This window comes from Hyperolius riggenbachi, chromosome 7 (assembly GCF_040937935.1).
Source record: "Hyperolius riggenbachi isolate aHypRig1 chromosome 7, aHypRig1.pri, whole genome shotgun sequence".
In the NCBI taxonomy this organism is placed as follows: domain Eukaryota; kingdom Metazoa; phylum Chordata; class Amphibia; order Anura; family Hyperoliidae; genus Hyperolius; species Hyperolius riggenbachi.
Genome location: NC_090652.1, coordinates 3860065 through 3887977, shown reverse-complemented (window position 1 = coordinate 3887977; position 27913 = coordinate 3860065). Strand labels below are relative to the sequence as shown.

General features: G+C 48.5%; 1 protein-coding gene across 4 annotated transcripts in view; it reads right to left on the bottom strand.

The window, feature by feature from the left end:
• The window catches only part of LOC137524056 (neuronal-specific septin-3-like), a 246507-nt gene that overhangs the window by 100712 nt on the left and 117882 nt on the right, over nucleotides 1-27913 (bottom strand). The window contains exon 1 of one of the 4 annotated variants that reach the window (XM_068243493.1): nucleotides 5758-5775. The exons of 2 other annotated variants lie outside the window; for them this stretch is intronic. The gene's annotated coding sequence lies outside the window, so the exon portion shown is untranslated. Of the gene's footprint in view, nucleotides 1-4410; nucleotides 4551-5757; nucleotides 5776-27913 lie in introns of those variants that run through there. One more of the 4 variants, XM_068243494.1, reaches the window with a different exon arrangement.

Genomic DNA, 27913 nt, shown 5'->3' with positions numbered 1-27913 from the left:
AAAAAAAAATCAAAATACTCCCATTGACTTGCATTAAAATCGTGGTAAAATCGTAGCGATCGCGATCATTTGAAGAATCGTAATCACGGGAATTTTACTGGTATTTTAATGAAAGTTTTTGGGATTTTTTTTTTAAACTCCCATAGCGTTCATAGTTTTTCTACAGCCTAAATGAGGCGGAGCCTGGAGCACTGAATTCCAGAGCTGCAGGCTATGATTGGATGTGATCAGTGCAAGGCTAATAATTCATGCTTGTATGCAAAAATAATGCAAGTTGTAAGCAGGGCTGTATTTAGGGTTTGGGCTCCCCTAGGCACCCCAAACCTATGGCGCCCCCCCCCCCCGAGGGCGTTGGCGGCACGCGGAGCGTGCCGCGGCGAAAAATGGGCGTGGCCACATAATACAGTGGGCGTGTCCATAACATACAGTGGGTGTGACCAATTAAAACTTCCTAGTAAGAGTGCAGCCCAAAGTCAAAGGCCATGTTTTCTCCCCGGGTATGAGTAAAGTGACTAGGGTTGCAACGGTATGAAATTCCACGGTATGATAACCGTCAAAAAAAATACCACAGTATGACGGTATACGGTATTATGCAATTTTTTGGACCAGGGCCCCACCTCCTTCCATTACATTTTGTGCCCCTCCACCCCAGTGTGGGGTGCCCCACTCCCTCGGGAACTGTAAAAAGGCTCACCCTATTCCTGCAAAAGTCCTGATGGCGTGATAGGTGTAGCTAGTAATAGGTGGTCGCAGCATAGGTAGCTAGGGATAGGTGAAGCCAGGGATAAGTGTGGCCAGAAATAGGTGGCCGCTGTATAGGTAGCCAGGAATAGATGTAGCCAGTAGTTGGTGGCCGCTGTATAGGTAGCCAGGAATAGATGTAGCCAGTAGTAGGTGGTCGCAGTATAGGTAGCCAGGGATAGGTGTAGCCAGAAATAGGTGGCCGCTGTATAGGTAGCCAGGGATAGGTGTAGCCAGTAGTTGGTGGCCGCTGTATAGGTAGCCAGGAATAGATGTAGCCAGTAGTTGGTGGCCGCTGTATAGGTAGCCAGGAATAGATGTAGCCAGTAGTTGGTGGCCGCTGTATAGGTAGCCAGGGATAGGTGTGGCCAGAAATAGGTGGCCGCTGTATAGGTAGCCAGGGATAGATGAAGCCAGTAGTAGGTGGTCGCAGTATAGGTAGCCAGGGATAGGTGTAGCCAGAAATAGGTGGCCGCTGTATAGGTAGCCAGGGATAGGTGTAGCCAGTAGTAGGTGGCCGCAGTATAGGTAGCCAGGGATAGGTGTAGCCAGTAGTAGGTGGCCGCTGTATAGGTAGCCAGGGATAGATGTAGCCAGTAGTAGGTGGCCATAGTATAGGTAGCCAGGGATAGGTGTAGCCAGTAGTAGGTGGCTGCAGCATAGGTAGCCAGGGATGGGTGTAGCCAGTAGTAGGTGGCTGCAGCATAGGTAGCCAGGGATAGGTGTAGCCAGTAGTAGGTGGCCGCTGTATAGGTAGCCAGGGATAGATGTAGCCAGTAGTAGGTGGCCACAGTATAGGTAGCCAGGGATAGGTGTAGCCAGTAGTAGGTGGCCGCAGTATAGGTAGCCAGGGATAGGTGTAGCCAGTAGTAGGTTGCCACAGTATAGGTAGCCAGGGATAGGTTTAGCCAGAAATAGGTGGCCGCAGTACAGGTAGCCAGGGATAGGTGTAGCCAGAAATAGGTGGCCGCAGTATAGGTAGCCAGGGATAGGTGTAGCCAGAAATAGGTGGCCGCAGTATAGGTAGCCAGGGAATTGTTCTAATGACTGCATCTGCTCAGATACTGATAAAGAATCGTACAAGGATTTGTAGACAGTCCCTATTCAGTATATGGCAGGCTCTTGTGTACAGCGCCCAGCCACCAACCTCTACCCCTCCCCAAGTGTTCTGTACTGTAGTGATGCTGGAGGAGTCTGCAGAGCCAGTTCTGCTCCATCAGAGATGGACAGCGTGAGTGTAATAAGCTGAGGCTGGGAGCACACTGTATGTCCGTTTTCTGTACGTGTTTTCTGCACACCATGTGTGTCTGTATGTGTGAAAACATGCAATTTTTATCACAGGAGCTAATGTAATTGATCGAGAAAATGCGTGCAGTGGTTTGCTGCGGTCTGTTCTGATCTGCATGGGGAAAACACATTCAAGTGTGCACTAGCCAATTGATTAACATTGGTTCTCCGGTTACCTGTGCAGAAAGTGAAGGGGGTAGGGGGGCCCCATCCAAAGTTTCGCAGGGGGGCCCAGTGACTTCTAGTTACGCCCCTGCTGGGCCCCCTTGCAAAAATTTGGATGGGGTCCCCCCCATAGGTGCCAAATAATCGTAATGGGGCAGCGTTTCACTATAAAATAATCGTAATGCGGCAATGTTTCACCATAAAATAATCGCAATGTGGGCAACATTTCAGCAGAGAATAACCGCAATGTGGGCAACATTTCAGCAGAGAATAACCGCAATGTGGGCAACATTTCAGCAGAGAATAACCGCAATGAGGGCAACATTTCACCAGAGAATAATCGCAATGAGGGCAACATTTCACCAGAGAATAATCGCAATGAGGGCAACATTTCACCAGAGAATAATCGCAGTGAGGGCAACATTTCACCAGAGAATAATCGCAGTGAGGGCAACATTTCACCAGAGAATAATCGCAGTGAGGGCAACATTTCACCAGAGAATAATCGCAGTGAGGGCAACATTTCACCAGAGAATAATCGCAGTGAGGGCAACATTTCACTAGCGAATAATCCCAATGAGTGCAACATTTCAGCAGAGAATAATCACAACGTGGGCAGTTTTTCAGCAGAAAATGTCCCCAGTTTAGGTAGTAGGTTTATAGGTGTCCCCAGTTAGATAGTAGCTAGGTATATAGGTGTCCCCAGTTAGATAGTAGGTACATAGGTGTCCCCAGTTAGATAGTAGGTACATAGGTGTCCCCAGTTAGACAGTAGGTACATAGGTGTCCCCAGTTAGACAGTAGGTACATAGGTGTCCCCAGTTAGACAGTAGGTACATAGGTGTCCCCAGTTAGACAGTAGGTACATAGGTGTCCCCAGTTAGACAGTAGGTACATAGGTGTCCCCAGTTAGACAGTAGGTACATAGGTGTCCCCAGTTAGACAGTAGGTACATAGGTGTCCCCAGTTAGACAGTAGGTACATAGGTGTCCCCAGTTAGACAGTAGGTACATAGGTGTCCCCAGTTAGACAGTAGGTACATAGGTGTCCCCAGTTAGATAGTAGGTACATAGGTGTCCCCAGTTAGATAGTAGGTAGGTATATAGGTGTCCCCAGTTTAGGTAGTAGGTATATAGGTGTCCCCAGTTAGATAGTAGGTATATAGGTGTCCCCAGTTAGATAGTAGGTAGGTATATAGGTGTCCCCAGTTAGATAGTAGGTAGGTATATAGGTGTCCCCAGTTAGACAGTAGGTATATAGGTGTCCCCAGTTTAGGTATAGGTAGTAGGTATATAGGTGTCCCCAGTTAGATAGTAGCTAGGTATATAGGTGTCCCCAGTTAGATAGTAGGTATATAGGTGTCTCCAGTTTAGGTAGTAGGTATATAGGTGTCCCCAGTTAGACAGTAGGTATATAGGTGTCCCCAGTTTAGGTATAGGTAGTAGGTATATAGGTGTCCCCAGTTAGATAGTAGGTAGGTATATAGGTGTCCCCAGTTTAGGTAGTAGGTATATAGGTGTCCCCAGTTAGATAGTAGGTATATAGCAGTCCACAGTTAGATAGTAGGTATATAGCAGTCCCCAGTTAGATAGTAGGTATATAGGTGTCCCCAGTTAGATAGTAGGTATATAGGTGTCCCCAGTTAGATAGTAGCTAGGTATATAGGTGTCCCCAGTTAGATAGTAGCTAGGTATATAGGTGTCCCCAGTTAGATAGTAGGTATATAGGTGTCCCCAGTTTAAGTAATAGGTATATAGGTGTCCCCAGTTAGATAGTAGGTATATAGGTGTCCCCAGTTAGATAGTAGGTATATAGGTGTCCCCAGTTAGATAGTAGGTATATAGGTGTCCCCAGTTAGATAGTAGGTATATAGGTGTCCCCAGTTAGATAGTAGGTATATAGGTGTCCCCAGTTTAGGTAGTAGGTATATAGGTGGCCCCAGTTAGATAGTAGGTATATAGGTGTCCCCAGTTTAGGTAATAGGTATATAGGTGTCCCCAGTTAGATAGTAGGTATATAGGTGTCCCCAGTTAGATAGTAGGTATATAGGTGTCCCCAGTTTAGGTAGTAGTATCAGTGCTGCAGCTAGCTAAATCAGCTTACACCAGCAGTGAAAGGGTTACACACTAGAGACAGAGAGATGCTGGACTGTGTGATCAGGGCTGACATGTGACAGGCAGATAAGGCAAATTAAGTTGAGAGGAGGTGTCGTCTTACCATGGAGAGTGCCCGTGATGTTTGTGCAGCCAGTGTCCCTCTCCCCTTGAGCTTGATGAGGCAGGAGGCTGGGATTGAGGGAGAAAACCTGACGCTGCGCAGAAAAGCTGCAGACATCAGGCAAGACAGGGACCCTTGCAGAGTCATTTTAGACGAGCTGCCTGCTAAGCTGTCAGGAAATGAATTATGCAGCTTCAGGTCGCACTTCCGACCCTGCCCGCCTGCAGTTCATTGGCCAGTGGTTTGCTCTGTCACACACTCACAGGCTCAGCCCCGCTGAAGAGGAGGTCGGGACTAAACCACTGCCAGGCATGGATGGGGAGGGCAGGTGCCAGCTGCAGCTACCCTGGGCTGGACCAGACTCGCCCCCAACCCCCCCCCCCCCTCCCCCCCTCCCTTAAAAAAAAAATAATAATCCAGAGGTCCACTCCAGAGGACCAGAGGAAAAATTTTAAATACATTAAATAACACACCATATAGGAGGCCGCCCCCCCCTGAGGGGCCGCCCATGGCACCGGCCCACGGGTGCCTCTTAAGAGATACGGCCCTGGTTGTAAGCAGTTTGTAACTGGGCTAATCTAAGGGCCAGTGCACATCAAGAGCACTTCTGAGTGCTTTGAAAAGCGCTTGGCTAATGTATTTGGATGGGATGGAGCAAACCAGAGAGCTGTGATTTTCTCCCAAACGCGGATCCTACAGTGCGCCCGGATCGATTCCCACTCGTCCGCGCGGGCAATTCTTATCTTCTGCTCATTTTTGTCCCATTGTCCGCCCGCGGGGATCGAGCGTAGATTTGATCCGGCGGGGTATCGGACACGTCAGAAATTATCAATAGAGCCATCAGCGGCTCGATTGATAAGAAGCAATCCATCCGTGTATGCCCAGCATTAAAGGACAACTGAAGAGAGCAAAAGATCCCTATTGTAGGATGAGAAGAATGGCGGTGTGTGTATGGATCAGCTGTCTGAACCTTTTACAATAAGGGAATCTGGCTTTGGCATGAGATGTGTCCGCCCCCTGTCTGCACTCTGCAGGGGGTTCTGCCCTGAGTCATCAGCTACATCAGATCTATTCAGCTAATTGCTATTGTTTTCCCCACAGCAGGGAAACTCTGCTGTGCTCAGCTTCTGTTATATAGAAATGCTTTCACTAGAGTCTCCCTCCTCTGGTGTAATTCATTCACTTCCACTGCGGCCCCTCCCCCAAGGCGCGCCTGTGAAATGGGTGCTGCCGAAATAGCTGCTAGTGTAATATCTGTCAAATTACCAATCTATAGTGTGTGTGTGTGATCACGCAAAAACGGCTTGACCGATTTGAACGAAACTTGGTATGCAGATCCCTTACTACCTGGGATGATATGTTCTGGGGGTCTCGCGGCCCCCATGCACACCTGGGCGGAGCTACAAACAGCCAATCAGATTCCACCCATTCAAGTCAAAGGAAAAAGCTGCCATTCTCACAGTAATCAAGCCAGAGTCCCCACACTTGGCACAGTTGGTCACTTGGTGACCGAGGTTACAAATCCAGGAAAAGTGGGCGGAGCATAAAACAGCCAATCAAATTTCAGCCATTCATTTTAAATGGCAAAATGTAAACTGCAGCCATTCTTAGACTGTTAATGGCAGGGTTTTCAACCTTGCCACACTTGGTCACTGGGTGACTGGGATTAATTTTCAGGAAAGTGGGTGCAGCCTACAACAGCCAATCAAAATTCACCTATTTATTTTCAAGGAGAGTATTTAAACTGCTGCCATTCTTACACTGTTAATGGCAGAGGCTTCAAACTTGCTACAGTCGGTCATTGGGTGATTGGGGTCCAAATTTACTAAAGAGGCGGGGCCACAAAGAGCCAATCAGATTTCCTTGGAGGATAAACCTCTTCGATTCACACATTTTTGATGCCAGGAACCTGAAAGCTCACAAACTTGGTCATTGAGTGACTGTGTAAAGGTTACAAAAAGTGGGTGGAGCCAAAAACTAATTTTACTGGGAAAATATAAACTGCAGCCATTCTTACACCGTTAATGGCAGAGTTCTCAAACTTTGCACAGTTGGTCATTGGGTGACTGAGATTTAGGCCCGGTTCACATTAGCGATGGCCGTCCGGAATCGCCGTGCCGGAGCCGGACCGCTTGCAGAACGGACGGAACGGACGCACGGCAATAGCAATGAAAGCCTATGCGTCCGTTCACATGCGTCCGTTCTGCCGGACCGGAGCCGGACCGGATCCGGACCGGATCCGGACTCCGGCGTCCGTTCCAACATGCGCTATTTTTTGGTCCGGCTCCTCCGGCAGCCGTATCCGGGGCGGAGCCGGACTGCACCATCTGGCCAATACAAAGTAATGAGAACCGGAGAGCGCACAACACACTGGCTACAAAAACCGGACGTTCTACCCCACTTCCTATGCATTTTGGATGGGGACCACATGGAGTTCACAGAGTGGGGCAGCAGCGATTTCATGCTGGAGCTCTAGGCAGCAACATGTCTGATATAAGTCTGATAACGAGGAGGCGAACAACAGAGAATTCCCAGGTATACGAAAAATGCCTGGATCCATGGTCCCAACTGCAGTCTCTGTATCCACGGATGGTCTCCACACGTCCACCTGTCTCCAACAATGACCCCAGACCCTTCTGCTGACCTCCCAGACCCCCGGTATTTACAGGTTGTTATCTCCTTAAGAAACCGGATCCGGACCGCAACCGTGTTCACACCGCACGGAAACCGGATGCAAACGGACCGGATCCGGACCGGATCCGGATAGGAACCGTACGGATCAGGTCCGGTCCGGATACGGTGCGGTCCGGACATCCGGTGCGGTTTTGACAAAACCGCAAGTGTGAACGGGGCCTAAGATTTTGGAAGGAGGGTGGAGCCTACAAAAGCCAATAAAAATTCACCTTTCAATTTTCAAAGGGAATATTTAAGCTGCTACCGTTCTTATACTGTTAATAGCAGGTGCCTCAAACCTGGTACAGTTGGTCACTGGGTGACTGGGGTTCAAATTCAGAAAGGGGGCGGAGCAACAAACAGCCAATAAGATTTGTTTATTTTTCAATGGGAATATACAAAGTATTGATACCAAGGACCCCAAAGCTGATAAACTTGATAACTGAGTGACTGTATGTCAAGGTTAGAAAAAGTGGGCGGCGCCAACAACTTAATTTTTTACTGGCAGGGTTCCCAAACTTGACACAATTGGCCACTGGGTGACTGGGATAACTATTCAGAAATGTGGGAGGAGCCTACAACAGCCAATCAAAATTTACCTATTGATTTTCAAGGAGAATATTTACATTGCTACCATTCTTACACTGTTAGTGGCAGAGGCCTCAAACCTGATACAGTCAGTTATTGGGTGACTGGGGTCCAAATTCACTAAAGTGGGTGGAGCCACAAACAGCCAATCAGATTTTTTTAGATTGATTTCAGCCCTTCTGTTATTGGCAGGGTTCTCAAACTTCACACAGTTGGCCACTGGGTGACTGGGACTTATATTCAGGAAAGTGGGTGGAGCCTACAGCAGCCAATCAAAATTCACCTATTGATTTTCAAGGGGAATATTTACATTGCTGCCATTCATGCACTCTTAATGGCAGAGGCCTAACATCTGCTACAGTCAGTCACTGGGAGACTGGGGTTTAAATTCTAAAAAGGGAGCGGCCCAAAAACAGCCAATCAGATTTGTTTAATTTCAATGGTAAAAGGCAACTTATTGATGCCAAAGACCCCACAGCTCATAAACTTGGTCAGTGAGTGACTGTATGTCAAGGTTAGAAATAGTGGGCGGAGCCAAAAACTACTAACTTTTTACATGGGAAAATGTAAACTGCAGCTATTCTTACACATAGGCCACATACAGACATCAGACCATAGTCTTTGGAAAATGAAAGATCACAGACCAATCTTACCACCCTTCCTGTAGTATGAGAGCCATACTCTACACAGTCTTTTCTATGGAGCTGAACTCTACATCAGAAAAAAATCATTGCAAGATGCTGCACACACAGGTGCTGTACAGACACAAAAGATCAGTATCTGCAAAAGATCTGTTCCTGCCAAAAATCTATTCCTGCAAATTGCAATGATAGTCTATGAGATCTGCAGATCATCATACACACATGATTTAACTGACATTCATCTGCAGATCTGCAGATCTGAAAATCCATCTTGGTGGATCTGATCTGCAGATGAATGTCAGTTAAATCATGTGTGTATGATGATCTGCAGATCTCATAGACTATCATTGCAATTTGTAGGAATGGATTTTTGGCAGGAACAGATCTTTTGCAGATACTGATCTTTTGTGTCTGTACAGCATCTGCGTGTGCAGCATCTTGCAATGATTTTTTTCTGATGTGGAGTTCAGCTCCATAGAAAAGACTGTGTAGAGTATGGCTCTTATACTACAGGAAGGGTGGTAAGATTGGTCTGTGATCTTTCATTTTCCAAAGACTATGGTCTGATGTCTGTATGTGGCCATAATGTTAATGGCAGGGTTCTCAAACTTGACACAGTTGGTCACTGGGGGATTAGGATTCATATTCGGAAAATTAGGTGGAGCCTACAAGAGCCAATCAAAATTCACCTATTGATTTTCAAGGGGAATATTGAAACTGCTGACATTCTTACACCGTTAATGCCAAAGGGCTCAAACTTGCTACAGTCGGTCATCAAGTGACTGTATGTCCAGGTTACAAAAAGTGGGCGGAGCCAAAAACAAATTTCACTAGGAAAATGTATACTGCAGTTCTTCTTACACTGTTCATGGCAGGGTTCCCAAACTTTGCCCAGATGGTCACTGAGTGACTGAGATTAATATTCAGGGAAGTGGGTGAAGCCTATAATAGCCAATCAAAATTCACCTGTTGATTTTCAAGGGGAATATTTAAATTGCTGCCATTTTTACACTGGTAATAGCAGATACCTCAAACCTGCTACAGTTGGTCATTGAGTGACTGGAGATTAAATGCTGGAGAGGGGCACAGCCACAAACAGCCAATCTGATTTGTTTAATTTCTATGGAAATATACAAATTATTGATGCTAAAGACCCCAAAGCTCACAAACTTGAGTGTTTGTGCGTTAGGGTTAGAAAAAGTGGGCGGAACCAACACCAGTCAAATACATACACAGGCAACGTCGGGTCATCAGTGGGTGGAGACAAATACAAATTTCCCTGGGAAAACGTAAACTGCAGCCATTCTTACACTGTTAATGGTAGGGTTCTTAAACTTTGCACAGTTGGTCACTCAGTGACTGGGATTAATGTTCAGAAAAGTGGGTGGAGCCTACAAAAGTGAATAAAGCTTCACCTATTGATTTTCAAGGGAATATTTCATTGCTGCCATTCTTCCACTGTTAATGGCACAGGCCTCTAACCTGGTACAGTTGGTCATTGGGTGACTGGGGTTCAAATTCAGAAAAGGGGGTGGAGCCACAAACAGCCAATCACATTTTTTCATTTCAATGCAAATTATAGATGCCAAAGACCACAAACTTGGTCAGTGAGTAATTGTGTGTTAGGGTTAGAAAATGTGGGTGGAGCCGACACCAGCCAGATACATACCCGGCCAACGCTGGGCAATCAGCTAGTATTCCACTGTTGGGCAGCTGTAATTCTGATTGTAAAATATCTGTCAATTTTACCAATATTTTACTGCCACTAAACCCATACCTCCCAACTTTTTGAGATGAGAAAGAGGGATACTTAAAGAGAACCAGAGATGAAGCAACCTCATGTATTTTACCTTATAAATCAGTGGGAACATGACAGTAAACACCTAATCTGCTCTTTGTTACATTGTTCTCTGTTTAATTTGCCTGTTATCACCTCTAAGATAAGAATCCCGACTAAGCAGTCGGTCTGGCTTTGCTACAGAATAATTATAGCTGAGACTGTGTTCTTTGCTGTCTTCAAGTCCAAGTCTGCCCCCTGCTGGCTTTGCTCAGGAATCATTATAGCTGAGTCATTATAGCAAAGCCAGACTCAATGCTCAGTCCGGGATTCTTATCTCAGCTAGATAACAGACACTTTTAGCAGTGAGGATGGAACAGAGAGCATGGTAAGTGTTTTCTCTAATGTTCCCACTGATTTCTATGGTAAAATACATGAGGGAGCTTCGTCTCTGGTTCACTTTAAGCCACTCCCCTGCCACATCCCTGATCACGCCCCTTCACACCCCTAGTCACGCATACCATAGAGATTTCATAAGAGATTTCATAAGAAAAATATGTTGTTTTATAATTCAAACCACTCTGGTCCTTTCTATCCTGGTTCATTTTCCTTCATATTAACATTTTACAATTAGTAATCTATCAATTTAAAGGATGGGAATAAAATTTACAGTCAAACACATTTTTAGTAGAGAAATATATATATTTACATAGAAATAGGGACAAAGTCCTGAAAGAGGGAAAAATGAGGAGGAAAGAGGGACAGGGGGACAGGGCTCCCAAAGAGGGACAGTTGGGAGCTATGACTAAACCTAACCCCGCTCTCACTATCTAAGCCTCCCCCGGCAACAACGCCTAGCCCTAACCGATCACCCCCTAACCAGGCCCGGTCCGCCCATGATGCTAAGTGAGGCGATTTCCTCATGCGGCAGAAGTCTGGCAGAAACAGGAAGTGAAGAGTGTGTCTGGCCAACCTATATTGGGGGCACCTCTACCTGACTGCCTATACCGGGGGCACCTCTGACTGCCTACCCATACTGAGGGTGTTTTTTGGTGGGCTATAACTTGTGGTGTAAATTGTTGGGTGCTGTGCGACCATTCCAAACTGGGGGGGGGGGGGGGGGGCGGTGGAACAACTGCATCCTCACAAGTTTGCCTCAGGCAGCAAAAACTCTAGAACTGGTCCTCACCCTGACCACCCACTCACTAAGTCCTAACATTATCCGAACCTGTCAGACCGGCAGGTAGTGCTACAGGAAGGTGAGCAGCCGGCAGACAGAGGTTTCTCCGGCAGAAATCAGCCATATACAGTAATCTCTCGTTATTTTCTCTACATTAACATCCTCTGTGATGTAAAATGTAATAAATCTGCATTAACATTCCAGAGGTGAGGAGCATAAAGCTGTCATCCATGTTCCAGGGCATCCATCTCCCTTAGCGCTGTCTGTCCGCTTCAGAGATAAGACATATCTGTGATAATGGCTCGGCCAATCAGAGAGGAGCTCTGCGCAGTCTGGAGAAGTACAGGAAATACTCCCAAATCTTATCAGCTCCATCACAAAGCGCATGTGTGGAATCCAACCACTGCCAGCGACACTCTGCTCCTCCATAAGGCTTCCTTCCCATTACATGACGCTTGCAGGAGCCGTTCTCCTGCAAGCGTTATGATCTGCGGCGTGTCGTCGGGATACTGCGGTGCGACGCTGATTAGCAACGGTAGGTATAATTCACCCGACGGGAAAACGCCGGCTCCGGACGATTAAAAGCTCTCCGGTGCGTTGAACCACAACGCACCGAAACGCAGCATCGGCAGTGAAAGGTAAGATGAAACTCTATGGACTTTCTGTTTACCTCGGGTAACGCAAAGGATTGACTATGCGTCAAAAACGAAATTAGTCCAGGTGTGAAAGAGCCCTAAGGCCTAATACACACCATGCAATTTCTCGCCAGATAGATGGTCAAACAGATCATTTCCAATAGGTCCGATCTGATTTCCAATTGTTTTTCTGTATAGAAGTGTTCAGAAAATCAATTGGAAACTAGATCAGACCTGTGGGAAATGATCTAGTGGACCATCTATCTGGCGTGAAATTGCATGGCGTGGCATACCAGGCATAACCGTGGCCATTAACGGTACAATGGCCACCAAATGCAATCTTTTGATGTGATTTTTACAATTGAATTGTATTGAAAATTTGCCGTTTATGAAGGAAATCAAGGTACTATTTCGTTAACCAGGCGCAACCACCAGGTGGCGTTAATTACTATTCCCCCTCCAGGCCGCCATGGATAGTAGGGAAAGATGTAACTCTGCTGGAGTTTTATCGCCACCTAGTGGTTGCGCCCGGCTAACGGAAAAGAACCGAAATCAATAAGGTACGATTCATTGGTCGATTGCTAAGTAGGATAAAATCGATCCGAGAGTTGGATTTTATGATCGAATTTGAAGAAAGAATCGTTCAGTAAATTTGAACAATCGATAATTACTTACCAATTATTTTTTAAATCGTACATTTCGAAATCATAAAAAAATCGCATCGAAAGATCACATTTGCTGAAAAAATTGTACCGTTAATTGACACCTTAACAGTCCCCAGTAACGGGACAATATTCCCCGCAGGTGCGATCATTCTATCAGATTTACAGGATCATTGGAAGTCATTGGAAGGTAGAATGAAAAGGCGCTGTGCAGAAAACGCTGAGTTTTCTGGTTTTTATTTATTTAAATGAATGTTTTTCTGCACTTCCCAGTGACCTCCCGGCCTCTAGTTTCCCTGTAATTCGGTTATAAAATATATATCTTAAAGCACACACCTAAACTGAGAGAGAACTATATGGAGGCTGCCATATTTATTTCCTTTTAAGCAATACCAGTTACCTGGCAGTCCTGCTGATCCTCTGTCTCTAATACATTTACCCATAGCCCCTGTACAAGCATGCAGATCAGGTGACTGAAGTTTGACAAGATTAGCTGCATACTTGTTTCTGGTGTGATTCAGACACTACTGCAGCCAGAGATCTGCAGGGCTGCCAGGCAACTGGTATTGTTTAGCAGGAAATAAATATGGCAGCCACCATATTCCTCTCACTTCAGTTGTCCTTTTAAAGTGCACCTGAACTCTTGCACAGGACAGAAGGAAAACAGAGAGAAGTGCAACCTGTAGAGTTTAGCCGGTCTAATCACAAGTTGTAATTTGATCTCTCAGCTGTGTCACATGACTGCCATGTAGAAGAGTTCATTTAAAAGCACAGGATGTTAACCCTATATCTTCTTCCATAAAAGCAGGAAGCAGACACACTGCCGAGGTATTGCAGGATTTGTATCAGCTGTAACAAAGAAATGCTTTTTTTCTGTAAAGTTTATTATGCTGCTGCTTATCTTTTAGAGTAGAGTGGAAGTTTAAAACTGCAGTGTGACACATGGCCACTAGGTGGGGACAGCAACATAAGAGGAATGCCACAAAAACAAGAAATCCTCGCAGCCCAACTATAACGGAATTCTAACTGCAGTCCGCATTACAAGTAGCGTAGATTGTAATCAGTCATTTTGGTTTGTGTTTTTCAAAATTATGATCCTGACGGTAATCCCGATTTTGTGGTAATCTGCGCATGTATGCGTTAATACAATACAATACAATAACATTTGTAAAGCGCTTTTCTCCCATCGGACTCAAAGCGCATAGCTGTGTCTCAGATTAATACAGGGTTGCAGGCTGGGTTGTGTTACAGAGGAGATAGTCAGATGTTCATGAATGCCAGACTAAAGAGGTAGGTTTTCAGTTTAAATGCTTCCAGGGATGGAGCTGTCCTGATTGGGTGTGGCAGAGAGTTCCAAAGTGTAGGGGCAGCATGACAAAAGGCTCTGTCTCCAAAGGTTTTGAGGTGGACTCTGGGGGTGACCATGGTGTTACGTCCTTTTGATCTAAGATTGTGGGGGGTGTGATGCAGTTGCAACAAGTCCTTCAGGTATCCAGGGCCCAGATTGTGCAAAGATTTGAATGTCAGTAAGCCAATCTTAAACAGAATTCTCCATTTTATCGGTAGCCAGTGGAGTGAGCTCAGGGTTGGTGTTATGTGGCAATGGCGGGGTTGGCTCGTTAACAGCCTTGCGGCGGCATTCTGTACTAATTGCAGGCGGCATAAGTCTTTCTTATGCAGGCCTGTGTAGAGGGCGTTGCAGTAGTCTAACCTTGATGTGACGAAGGCATGAACTAGGGTTGGAAGATCCTCTGAAGGAATTAGGTGTTTAATCCTTGCAATATTCCTTAGGTGAAAGAGGGAATGTTTCACAACAGCTGAGATTTGATTCCTGAAGCTTAATTTCCCATCAATCAGTACTCCCAGGCTGCGCACACAGTCTGAGTTTTTCAGGTCTGAGCTCCCTATCCTTAGCGGTGTTGGTTGAGACTGGAGCTGCTTTGCTGTTGAGCCCTGGCCCTCGATAACAAGAACCTCAGTTTTGTCAGCACAACCAAAGTGACATGTGACATGATGAGATAGACATGGGTATGTACAGTGCCTAGCACACAAGTAACTAGGCTGTTCTTTCTCTGCCTGAAAGAGTTAAAGGATAACTGTAGAGAGAGGTATATGGAGGCTGCCATATTTATTTCCTTTTAAGCAATACCAGTTACCTGGCAGCCCTGCTGATCTTCTGCCTCTTAATACTATTAGCCATAGCCCCTGAACAAGCATGCAGCAGATCAGGTGTTTCTGACAAGATTAGCTGCATGCTTGTTTCCGTATGTGAGAAAACGAGCTTTAGGCCTGGAACCCACTGAAAACCGCAAACGCAAAACGCAACCGCTAGCGTTTTGTCTGAGCGGTTTGCAAGCGGATTCATGCGCGTTTTTGGTCGTGTTTTGCAACATTGTATTTTTTTCCCCAGCGGGTGCCTAGCGTTTTGCGTTTTGCGTTTTTATCCTGATTGGTCCTGTGAATTATTTTTCATTTTGTTACAGTGTGCTGAACCGCAAAACGCTAGCAAAACCGCTCAGTTTAGGTTTTGCTGAGCGTTTCCGCTAGCGGTTCAATACTTTACATTGAAGCGCTAACGCTCCTGTGGAAGTTGCCCCATCCATTAACATTAGCCCAGCGTTTTGGCAAACTGCTAGCGTATCGCAGTGCTGCCAAAACGCTGCCAAAAGCGCTCCTGTGGGTTCCAGCCCTGAGGGCTGGAACCCACAAGAGCGTTTTTTTGAGCATTTTGGCAGCGCTGCGATACGCTAGCAGTTTGCCAAAACGCTGGGCTAATGTTAATGGATGGGGCAACTTCCACAGGAGCGTTTGCGTTTCCCAGAAACGCAAACGCAGGACCTGCAGCATTTTGGGAGCGTTAGCGCTTCAATGTAAAGTATTGAAACGCTAGCAGAAACGCTCAGCAAAACCTAAACTGAGCGGTTTTGCTAGCGTTTTGCGTTTAAGCACACTGTAACTAAATGAAAAATAATTCACAGGACCAATCAGGATAAAAACGCGAAACGCAAAACGCTACACAACCGCTGAGGAAAAAAATACACTGTTGCAAAACGCGACCGAAAACGTGCATGAATCCGCTTGCAAACCGCTCAGACAAAACGCTAGCGGTTGCGTTTGCGGATTTCAGTGGGTTCCAGGCCTCAGAGTCTATGGGCATGAGAACGTTTATACTTTTGTGAAATGACACGTGACGTCATAGCATAATGACCAATCATAATGACACCACTAAATGTCGCAATAGTCTGAAATGTTTGCATCGCAATTCCCAGTTTCACTGCAGACTTACTGCTATGTGTGAAATGTCCTAAGTGAGCAAAACTCTAGACAGCAACCCGTATCACGAGCCAAATGTTATTGTAAATCCGGTACTTATCCGATAGCCGGGCGCATCCGGCAGGTGGCGCTAATTACTATTCCCCCTCCAGGCCGACATGGATAGTAGGGAAAGATGTAACTCTGGTGGAGTTTTGTCGCCACCTAGAGGATGCGCCCGGCTAACGGATAAGTACCGTAAATCCATCCACCCCACCCCCCACACACACACACACAAACTGGTGGGCGGGTAATCAGTGTGCCCATGTGAGACGCAAAATAGGAAGTACAGGTCAGAGTACATTTTCCAGCATCCCTGCACTACAATAGAAGCATAGTAGTGTTCTCTACATGAATACGCAGACCTGCACTGCACAGGAAGTGAGTGACAGCAGCAGGAACTCCATCTGCTCACAGGAAACTACGCAGTAACTAATGATCCTCAGTGGGGACAGATGTGTACACAGCTACTGCTACTGAATTCTGACTCTCAGTCACACGTATATATCTGCCCCCCCCCCCCCAATTCTTTCCTCTCCCCACGTGTATATATCTGGGGTCACCTTGCCCCCCTGAATTCTGGCTCTCTGGCCGCATGCATATATACCTGGGGTCAAACCCCCCCCCCCCTGGATTCCATTTTTGGCCCACATGTATATACAGTGCTGCCCATAATTATTCATACCCCTGCCAAATTTTGACTTAAGGGGCCCATACACTGGTCGATTTCAGCCATTGATTGATCGATCGGTGCTATAGAATCGGAAATAGATTCTTTCATATCAGCCAGTCAATCAATTTGATCCATCTGACTGTATTGAAAATGTAGGTGGATCTGTTGCTGGCAGCAGAGTTGCAGTGGATCTAATGGTCCAATAATGCATTTAGATTGATTTCCAATAGATTTTCAATAGATTTCATTCTGAAATCTATTGGAAATCTGTTCTTAAGGGGCCCATACACTCAGCCGATTTTTGGCCGATCGATCGATCAAAATCGATTGGTCGATTGCAAATCGATTGATCATTTGATCGATTTGCGGCCGATTTCGATCGATTTCAATTGATCTGGCAGGCTGGAAAATCTAGGTCGATATGTTGAGACTGCTTATCATTTTGCATTGGCCCTAATGGAAATCTGATGGCAAAAAATGCCATCAGATCGATTTTCAATAGATTTCAAACTGAAATCTATTGGAAATCTGTTCCTAGTAAAAATTGTTCCTAAACACATCAGATAGATCAGAAATCTATCTGCTGATCTATCTGCTGCTAATCTAACAAGTGTATGGCCACCTTTAGTGTGTGGCCCACATCAGATAGATTCCTGTCAGATTCGACCTGACAGACATCTGACAGAAATCTATCGGATGGTCCAATCTGCTGTAAATCTATAAGTGTACGGCCACCTATAAAGTTACTTTTATTCAACCAGCAAGTCATTTTTTGATGGAAAATGACATAAGTGTTTTCCAAAAGATAATAAGACGATGTACAAGAGGCATTATTGTGGAGAAAAAAAACATTTCCCAGCTTTTATTTACATTTCAGCAAAAAGTGTCCAGTCCAAAATGATTCATACCCTTCTCAAACTGTCACAGTCTGTGGGAAAATCCAAAGTTCTATACCATTCCAAATAGTCCAAGCTGTTCTAAAACATCTGTATTACCCTGATTAATTGGGAACAGCTGTTTCAATCAACTCAACAGGTGAAAAACAGCAACTCTCTGCAGGTGGTTTGTGGACAGTCATGGCTAAGACTAAGGAGCTCAGTGAGGACCTGCGGCTGCGCATTGTGGCTGCTCACAAGTCAGGAAAGGGCTACAAGGCCATTTCTAAAGGTTTTCAAGTTCCAGTGGCTACAGTGCAAAGTATTATTAAACAATACAAGATGTTCTGCACTGTGGAAAATCTCAGAGGACGTGGTCAGAAGCCAAAGGTGACACCTGTGCTGGCCAGGAGGATAGTGAGAGAGGTGATAAAGAATCCAAGGATCACCACCAAGGCCATCCTGGTGAATCTGGGCTCTGCTGGTGGCAATGTCTCAAGGCTGACAATACAATGGACACTGCACACTGCTGGGATCCATGGATGCAGACCAAGGAGGACACCACTTCTACAGATAAGGCACACAAAAGCTTGCTTGGCCTTAGCAAATGCTCATCTGGACAAAGAAGAAGACTTCTGGTCTTCTGTGAAACAAAAATGGGTTGTTTTGTCACAATGATGTTTCCTTCATTTGGCGTAAAAAAGAAGAAGCCTTCAACCCAAAGAACACCATCCCCACTGTCAGCCATGGTGGTGGGAACCTAATGCTTTGGGGGTGTTTTGCAGCCAATGGATCAGGGAACCTAATCACAGTAAACAGCACCAGGAAAAAAGAGCAATACATGAGGATTCTCAGCGACAACATCAGGCAGTCTGCAGAGAAACTTGGCCTTGGGCACTAGTGGACATTTCAGCATGACAATGACCCAAAACACACAGCAAAAGCGGTGAAGAAATGGTTAGCAGACAACAACATTAATGTTTTGGAGTGGCCCAGCCAGAGTCCTGACTTGAATCCACTTGAGAATCTGTGAAATAAGCTAAAGATCAGAGTGATGGCAAGAAGACCCTCCAACCTGAAAGATTTGAATGGGTAAAAATACCTGTGGAGACATGCAAAAAGCTGGTCTGCAATTATAGGAAGCGTTTGATTGTTGTAATAGCCAATAAAGGCTTTTCTATTGATTATTGAGAAGTGTATGAATTATTTTGGACTGGAAACATTTTGCTAAAATGTAAATAAAAGCTGAGAAATGTTTTTCTTCACAATAATGCCTCTTGTACATCATCTTATTATCTTTCGGGGGACACCTACTGTATGTCATTTCCTGTCAAAAAATTACTTGCTGGTTAAATAAAAGTAACTTTAAGTCAAAGTTCGCCAGAGGTATGAATAATTATGGGCAGCACTGTATATCTGGGGTCACCTTACCCCTGTATTCTGGCCCTTGGCCACATGTATATATTGTATATATCTGGCGCTGTGGGCGGCCATGTTCTGTACATTGCGCACACACAGCAGTATTCCCTGGTTAGGCAGATGACAGCCATGTTTAAAAGTGTCTGTCAGGAAAATATACAATGGTGGGGCTGTCCGGGAGGGGGAGGAAGAGACAAGGCCTCTTTATAGAGGACACTTTGGAGCCGCAGTTCCCACAACCCTGAGCAAACACGGCCTCCGCATAACAAAAGTCTTGTCTGCCATTATATATTTACTCTGTCCAGACACGCCAAGCTCTCCAGATTCTACAGCCAAGACGGGACCGCCGCCGCTTTCAATCCATGCACTAACACGCCGGGGCCTCCAGATTCTACAGCCAAGACGGGGCCACCGTCGCTCTCAATCCATGCACTGACACGCCAAGCTCTCCAGATTCTACAGCCAAGATGAGGCCACCGTCACTCTCAATCCATGCACTGACACGCCAAGCTCTCCAGATTCTATGGCCAAGACGGGACCGCCGTCACTCTCAATCCATGCACTGACACGCCGGGGCCTCCAGATTCTACAGCCAAGACGGGACCACCGTCACTCTCAATCCATGCACTGACACGCCGGGGCCTCCAGATTCTACAGCCAAGATGAGGCCACCGTCACTCTCAATCCATGCACTGACACGCCAAGCTCTCCAGATTCTACAGCCAAGACGGGACCGCCGCCGCTTTCAATCCATGCACTAACACGTCAAGCTCTCCAGATTCTACACCCAAGACGGGACCGCCGCCGCTCTCAATCCATGCACTGACACGCCAAGCTCTCCAGATTCTACAGCCAAGACGGGACCGCCGCCGCTCTCAATCCATGCACTGACACGCCGGGGCCTCCAGATTCTACAGCCAAGACGGGACCGCCGTCACTCTCAATCCATGCACTGACACGCCAAGCTCTCCAGATTCTATGACCAAGACGGGACCACCGTCACTCTCAATCCATGCCCTGACATGCCAAGCTCTCCAGATTCTACACCCAAGACGGGACCGCCGCCGCTCTCAATCCATGCACTGACACGCCAAGCTCTCCAGATTCTATGGCCAAGACGGGGCCACCGTCACTCTCAATCCATGCACTGACACGCCGGGGCCTCCAGATTCTACAGTCAAGACGGGACCGCCGTCACTCTCAATCCATGCACTGACACGCCAAGCTCTCCAGATTCTACAGCCAAGACGGGACCGCCGCCGCTTTCAATCCATGCACTAACACGTTAAGCTCTCCAGATTCTACACCCAAGACGGGACCGCCGCCGCTCTCAATCCATGCACTGACACGCCAAGCTCTCCAGATTCTACAGCCAAGACGGGACCGCCGCCGCTCTCAATCCATGCACTGACACGCCGGGGCCTCCAGATTCTACAGCCAAGACGGGACCGCCGTCACTCTCAATCCATGCACTGACACGCCAAGCTCTCCAGATTCTATGACCAAGACGGGACCACCGTCACTCTCAATCCATGCACTGACATGCCAAGCTCTCCAGATTCTACACCCAAGACGGGACCGCCGCCACTCTCAATCCATGCACTGACACGCCAAGCTCTCCAGATTCTATGGCCAAGACGGGGCCACCGTCACTCTCAATCCATGCACTGACACGCCGGGGCCTCCAGATTCTACAGTCAAGACGGGACTGCCGTCACTCTCAATCCATGCACTGACACGCCAAGCTCTCCAGATTCTACAGCCAAGACGGAGCCACCGTCACTCTCAATCCATGCACTGACACGCCAAGCTCTCCAGATTCTACAGCCAAGACGGGACCGCCGTCACTCTCAATCCATGCACTGACATGCCAAGCTCTCCAGATTCTACAGCCAAGACGGGGCCACCGCCGCTCTCAATCCATGCACTGACACGCCAAGCTCTCCAGATTCTACAGCCAAGACGGGACCGCCGTCACTCTCAATCCATGCACTGACACGCCAAGCTCTCCAGATTCTACAGCCAAGACGAGGCCGCCGCTCTCAATCCATGCACTGACACGCCAAGCTCTCCAGATTCTACAGCCAAGACGGGACCACCGCCGCTCTCAATCCATGCACTGACACGCCAAGCTCTCCAGATTCTACAGCCAAGACGGGACCGCCGCCGCTTTCAATCCATGCACTGACACGCCGGGGCCTCCAGATTCTACAGCCAAGACGGGACCGCCGTCACTCTCAATCCATGCACTGACACGCCAAGCTCTCCAGATTCTATGACCAAGACGGGACCACCGTCACTCTCAATCCATGCACTGACATGCCAAGCTCTCCAGATTCTACACCCAAGACGGGACCGCCGCCACTCTCAATCCATGCACTGACACGCCAAGCTCTCCAGATTCTATGGCCAAGACGGGGCCACCGTCACTCTCAATCCATGCACTGACACGCCGGGGCCTCCAGATTCTACAGTCAAGACGGGACTGCCGTCACTCTCAATCCATGCACTGACACGCCAAGCTCTCCAGATTCTACAGCCAAGACGGAGCCACCGTCACTCTCAATCCATGCACTGACACGCCAAGCTCTCCAGATTCTACAGCCAAGACGGGACCGCCGTCACTCTCAATCCATGCACTGACATGCCAAGCTCTCCAGATTCTACAGCCAAGACGGGGCCACCGCCGCTCTCAATCCATGCACTGACACGCCAAGCTCTCCAGATTCTACAGCCAAGACGGGACCGCCGTCACTCTCAATCCATGCACTGACACGCCAAGCTCTCCAGATTCTACAGCCAAGACGAGGACGCCGCTCTCAATCCATGCACTGACACGCCAAGCTCTCCAGATTCTACAGCCAAGACGGGACCACCGCCGCTCTCAATCCATGCACTGACACGCCAAGCTCTCCAGATTCTACAGCCAAGACGGGACCGCCGCCGCTTTCAATCCATGCAGTGACATGCCAAGCTCTCCAGATTCTATGGCCAAGACGGGGCCACCGCTCTCAATCCATGCACTGACACGTCAAGCTCTCCAGATTCTACAGCCAAGACGGGGCCGCCGCTCTCAATCCATGCACTGATGCCAAGCTCTCCAGATTCTACATCCAAGACGAGGCCACCGCCGCCGCTCTCAATCCATTCACTGACACGCCAAGCTCTCCAGATTCTATGGCCAAGACGGGGCCACCGTCACTCTCAATCCATGCACTGACACGCCAAGCTCTCCAGATTCTATGGCCAAGACGGGGCCACCGTCACTCTCAATCCATGCACTGACACGCCAAGCTCTCCAGATTCTACAGCCAAGACGGGGCCACCGTCACTCTCAATCCATGCACTGACACGCCAAGCTCTCCAGATTCTACAGCCAAGACGGGGCCACCTTCACTTTCAATCCATGCACTGACACGCCGGGGCCTCCAGATTCTACAGCCAAGACGGGACCACCGTCACTCTCAATCCATGCACTGACACGCCGGGGCCTCCAGATTCTACAGCCAAGACGGGACCACCGTCACTCTCAATCCATGCACTGACACGTCAAGCTCTCCAGATTCTATGGCTAAGACGGGACCGCCGCCGCTCTCAATCCATGCACTGACACGCCGTGGGCTCCAGATTCTACAGCCAGGACGGGGCCACCGTCACTCTCAATCCATGCACTGACACACCAAGCTCTCCAGATTCTATGGCTAAGACGGGACCGCCGCCGCTCTCAATCCATGCACTGACACGCCGTGGGCTCCAGATTCTACAGCCAAGACGGGGCCACCGTCACTCTCAATCCATGCACTGACACGCGAGGGGCTCCAGATTCTACAGCCAAGACGGGGCCGTCGCTCTCAATCCATGCACTGACATGCCAAGACCTTCAGATTCTACGGCCAAGATAGGGCCACTGTCCCTCTCAATCCATGCACTGACACGCGGGGGGCTACAAATTCTACGGCCAAGACGGGGCCGCTGCCGCTCTCAATCCATGCACTGACACGCCAGGAGCTCCAGATTCTACGGCCAAGACGAGGCCGCAACCGCTCTCAATCCATGCACTGACACGCCGGGGCCTCCAGATTCTATGGCCAAGACGGGGCCACCGTCACTCTCAATCCTGACCATGCACTGACACGCGAGGGGCTCCAGATTCTACAGCCAAGACGGGACCGCAACCGCTCTCAATCCATGCACTGACACGTCAAGGCCTCCAGATTCTACGGCCAAGATGGGGCCACCACCACTCTCAATCAATGCACTGACACGCGAGGGGCTCCAGATTCTACGGCCAAGACGGGGCCGCAACCGCTCTCAATCCATGCACTGACACGCCAAGGCCTCCAGATTCTACGGCCAAGACGGGGCCACCACCACTCTCAATCCATGCACTGACACGCTAAGCTCTCCAGATTCTATGGCCAAGACGGGGCCACCACCACTCTCAATCGATGCACTGACACGCCAAGGCCTCCAGATTCTACGGCCAAGACTCTTAATCCATGCACTAACACGCCAAGCTCTAGAGATTCTACGGCCAAGACGGGGCCACCGCTCTCAATCCATGCACTGACACGCAAGCTCTCCAGATTCTACAGCCAAGACGGGACCGCCGCTGCTTTCAATCAATGCACTAACAAACAAAGAACCGAGAGCCCAATATAGTGTAGTATGCACTGGAATTGGTGAATAGAATGTAAAAGTATAAGTGTTATACTCACTAACCAGGGTTACCGCCAAGGCAAGCACTGTCCAAGCAGGTGGGGAGAACAAGCCTGTCCCCACTCAGGACTAAAACGTCGCTCTCTGTGGATAGAAGGAAAAGTAGGGTATGTCACCCTTCCACCAAGGGTGGATTCTTGATAAGTAGAATGGTACAGAGGCGCCAGTAGAATAAAATACACTAAAATGTTTAGTGCCAAGCTCCGTTTGGACCCCGTGTTGTTTTTTGCTCCGGTTATTTATTGCCTGATGAAGCGGGATTTTGCCTGCGAAACGCGTTGCAACCTGTACTAGGAGTATGTGATTAAATTATTTTTGACCATAATTGACAGCACCATTGTCTGTTTTTTTGGGATTTGCTGGTCCACCACCGCTTCCCGAAATTTTTAAACATTTTAGTGTATTTTATCCTACTGGCGCCTCTGTACCATTCTACTTCTCCAGATTCTATGGCCAAGACGGGGCCCCCGTCACTCTCAATCCATGCACTGACACGCCAAGCTCTCCAGATTCTACAGCCAAGACAGGGCCACCGTCACTCTCAATCCATGCACTGACACGCCAAGCTCTCCAGATTCTATGGCCAAGACGGGGCCCCCGTCACTCTCAATCCATGCACTGACACGCCAAGCTCTCCAGATTCTACAGCCAAGATGGGACCGCCACCGCTCTCAATCCATGCACTGACACGCCAAGCTCTCCAGATTCTACAGCCAAGATGGGACCGCCACCGCTCTCAATCCATGCACTGACACGCCAAGCTCTCCAGATTCTACAGCCAAGACGGGACCGCCGCCGCTCTCAATCCAGCACTGACACGCCAAGCTCTCCAGATTCTACAGCCAAGACGGGACCGCCGTCACTCTCAATCCAGCACTGACACGCCGAGCTCTCCAGATTCTACAGCCAAGACGGGACCGCCGCTTTCAATCCATGCACTGACACGCCGGGGGCTCCAGATTCTACGGCCAAGACAGGGCCGAGCCTCTGCCGCTACCCTCATCCCACACCAGAGAGAGAAGAAAGTCTTATGCTGGGATTACACGGTACGTTTTTGAGCCATTTAGATGGTTGATTGATAATTTCCGACATGTCCGATCTTCATCCCGCTCGATTTCGCATAGGGAACAATGGGAAAAGATAAGAAAAACAAATGGAAGATAAGAGAATTGGGCACAAAATCGAGCGGGGGATAGATCGGGCGGCAGAATCGAGCCGCAAAAACGCACCGTGTATCCCCAGCATTACATAGGAAGATGTTTGGGCAGATCGGCCAAGAGGCAGATGTCTCTCTCTCGATTGAATCTGATTAGAGAGAGATCTGCTGGCAGCACATACACCGCAGGCAGATCCCCGATCAATTTCAGCACAAAATCTCTCAGGAATCGGCCTTGTGACACAAACGCATGACAATTGCTATTAATGTCAATCGCCCAATCGGGAATTGTCATTTTTTCTGCACGTTTGCATCCCGATTCTGCGGTTTTGTTTTGTTTTTCAAGCATTTTACAAATTAGCCAGCGTTCTGCTTTTTGTCCGCAGTGACAATTGATTTTCAGTTGCGATGCGTTGGAAAAATCAGATAGAAAAATATACAAAAAAATAATTATATTTGATTGCTTGTTTATTATTTTCAGTAAAATTGATCATAAGTGTATGGTATGTTCGTTCGTTTTTTCTGGTTATTCGATCAGGTGGAAAAATCGGTCAGATTTCTCTAGTTGGAATACAATAGTAGGGTGTGTGGCACCCTCCCTCAGATTCCATCGCTTGCTTGAAGCTGTCCTAGCTCTGCGATCTCTGTCCTATGATTGGTCGGCCGCCGTCTGAACAGCCGGCGTTTATTGCCGCGCACGTTCTCACCACTTTATTGGACAATTACCCTCGGTGGACTCCGCTGCTGCTCAGGAAAATTACAGGCTGTATAAACGCCGCAGCTTCCGATGGACAATTAGCGCAGGATGTCGCCATCTGGTTCTGCTCTAAACACGGCTCTGTGTCCCGGGGGCGTTCCCGTCGCCTGACCTCGACTCGCTTCTGACGGCGTCCAGGTGGGAATCTTTTACATGCGCAATTACATCACATGGAACGGCAAGGCAGCGAGCAAACGCCAGACCGCCCCGCAGTGCGCTAAAGGTCACTTCCAGCGAGATCACGTCTTCATAGATTGCTTGGTGGACTCCTAACTAACCGACTAGCACCGCTCCAATCTGTACTGAGCTCAGCTGCTCCTCTCATTCATCTCTCTTCTCGCTCTTCCTCTGCTGCTCCTCTCTGCCAGCTGACAGACTGGCCCCGCTCCAATCTGTACTGATCTCAGCTGCTCGTCTCATTCATCTCTCTTCTCGCTCCTCCTCTGCTGCTCCTCTCTGTCAGCTAACAGACTGGCCCCGCTCCAATCTGTACTGAGCTCAGCTGCTCCTCTCATTCATCCCTCCTCTCGCTCTTCCTCTGCTGCTCCTCTCTGTCAGCTAACAGACTGGCCCCGCTCCAATCTGTACTGATCTCAGCTGCTCGTCTCATTCATCTCTCTTCTCGCTCCTCCTCTGCTGCTCCTCTCTGTCAGCTAACCGACTGGCCCCGCTCCAATCTGTACTGACCTCAGCTGCTTGTCTCATTCATCTCTCTTCTCGCTCTTCCTCTGCTGCTCCTCTCTACCAGCTAACAGACTGGCCCCGCTCCAATCTGTACTGATCTCAGCTGCTCCTCTCATTCATCTCTCTTCTCGCTCTTCCTCTGCTGCTCCTCTCTGTCAGCTAACAGACTGGCCCCCCTCCAATCTGTACTGAGCTCAGCTGCTCCTCTCATTCATCTCTCTTCTCGCTCTTCCTCTGCTGCTCCTCTCTACCAGCTAACAGACTGGCCCCGCTCCAATCTGTACTGATCTCAGCTGCTCCTCTCATTCATCTCTCTTCTCGCTCTTCCTCTGCTGCTCCTCTCTACCAACTAACAGACTGGCCCCGCTCCAATCTGTACTGACCTCAGCTGCTTGTCTCATTCATCTCTCTTCTCGCTCTTCCTCTGCTGCTCCTCTCTACCAGCTAACAGTCTAGCCCCGCTCCAATCTGTACTGACCTCAGCTGCTCCTCTCATTCATCTCTCTTCTCGCTCCTCCTCTGCTGCTCCTCTCTGTCAGCTAACCGACTGGCCCCGCTCCAATCTGTACTGACCTCAGCTGCTTGTCTCATTCATCTCTCTTCTCGCTCTTCCTCTGGTGCTCCTCTCTACCAGCTAACAGACTGGCCCCGCTCCAATCTGTACTGATCTCAGCTGCTCCTCTCATTCATCTCTCTTCTCGCTCTTCCTCTGCTGCTCCTCTCTGTCAGCTAACAGACTGGCCCCCCTCCAATCTGTACTGAGCTCAGCTGCTCCTCTCATTCATCTCTCTTCTCGCTCTTCCTCTGCTGCTCCTCTCTACCAGCTAACAGACTGGCCCCGCTCCAATCTGTACTGATCTCAGCTGCTCCTCTCATTCATCTCTCTTCTCGCTCTTCCTCTGCTGCTCCTCTCTACCAACTAACAGACTGGCCCCGCTCCAATCTGTACTGACCTCAGCTGCTTGTCTCATTCATCTCTCTTCTCGCTCTTCCTCTGCTGCTCCTTTCTGTCAGCTAACAGACTGGCCCCCCTCCAATCTGTACTGAGCTCAGCTGCTCCTCTCATTCATCTCTCTTCTCGCTCTTCCTCTGCTGCTCCTCTCTACCAGCTAACAGACTGGCCCCGCTCCAATCTGTACTGATCTCAGCTGCTCCTCTCATTCATCTCTCTTCTCGCTCTTCCTCTGCTGCTCCTCTCTACCAACTAACAGACTGGCCCCGCTCCAATCTGTACTGACCTCAGCTGCTTGTCTCATTCATCTCTCTTCTTGCTCTTCCTCTGCTGCTCCTCTCTACCAGCTAACAGTCTGGCCCCGCTCCAATCTGTACTGATCTCAGCTGCTCGTCTCATTCATCTCTCCTCTCGCTCCTCCTCTGCTGCTCCTCTCTGCCAGCTAACAGACTGGCCCCGCTCCAATCTGTACTGACCTCAGCTGCTCCTCTCATTCATCTCTCTTCTTGCTCTTCCTCTGCTGCTCCTCTCTACCAGCTAACAGACTGGCCCCCCTCCAATCTGTACTGACCTCAGCTGCTCCTCTCATTCATCTCTCTTCTCGCTCTTCCTCTGCTGCTCCTCTCTACCAGCTAACAGAGTGGCCCCGCTCCAATCTGTACTGACCTCAGCTGCTCGTCTCATTCGTCTCTCCTCTCGCTCTTCCTCTGCTTCTCCTCTCTACCAACTAACAGACTGGCCCCGCTCCAATCTGTACTGAACTCAGCTGCTCCTCTCATTCATCTCTCTTCTCGCTCTTC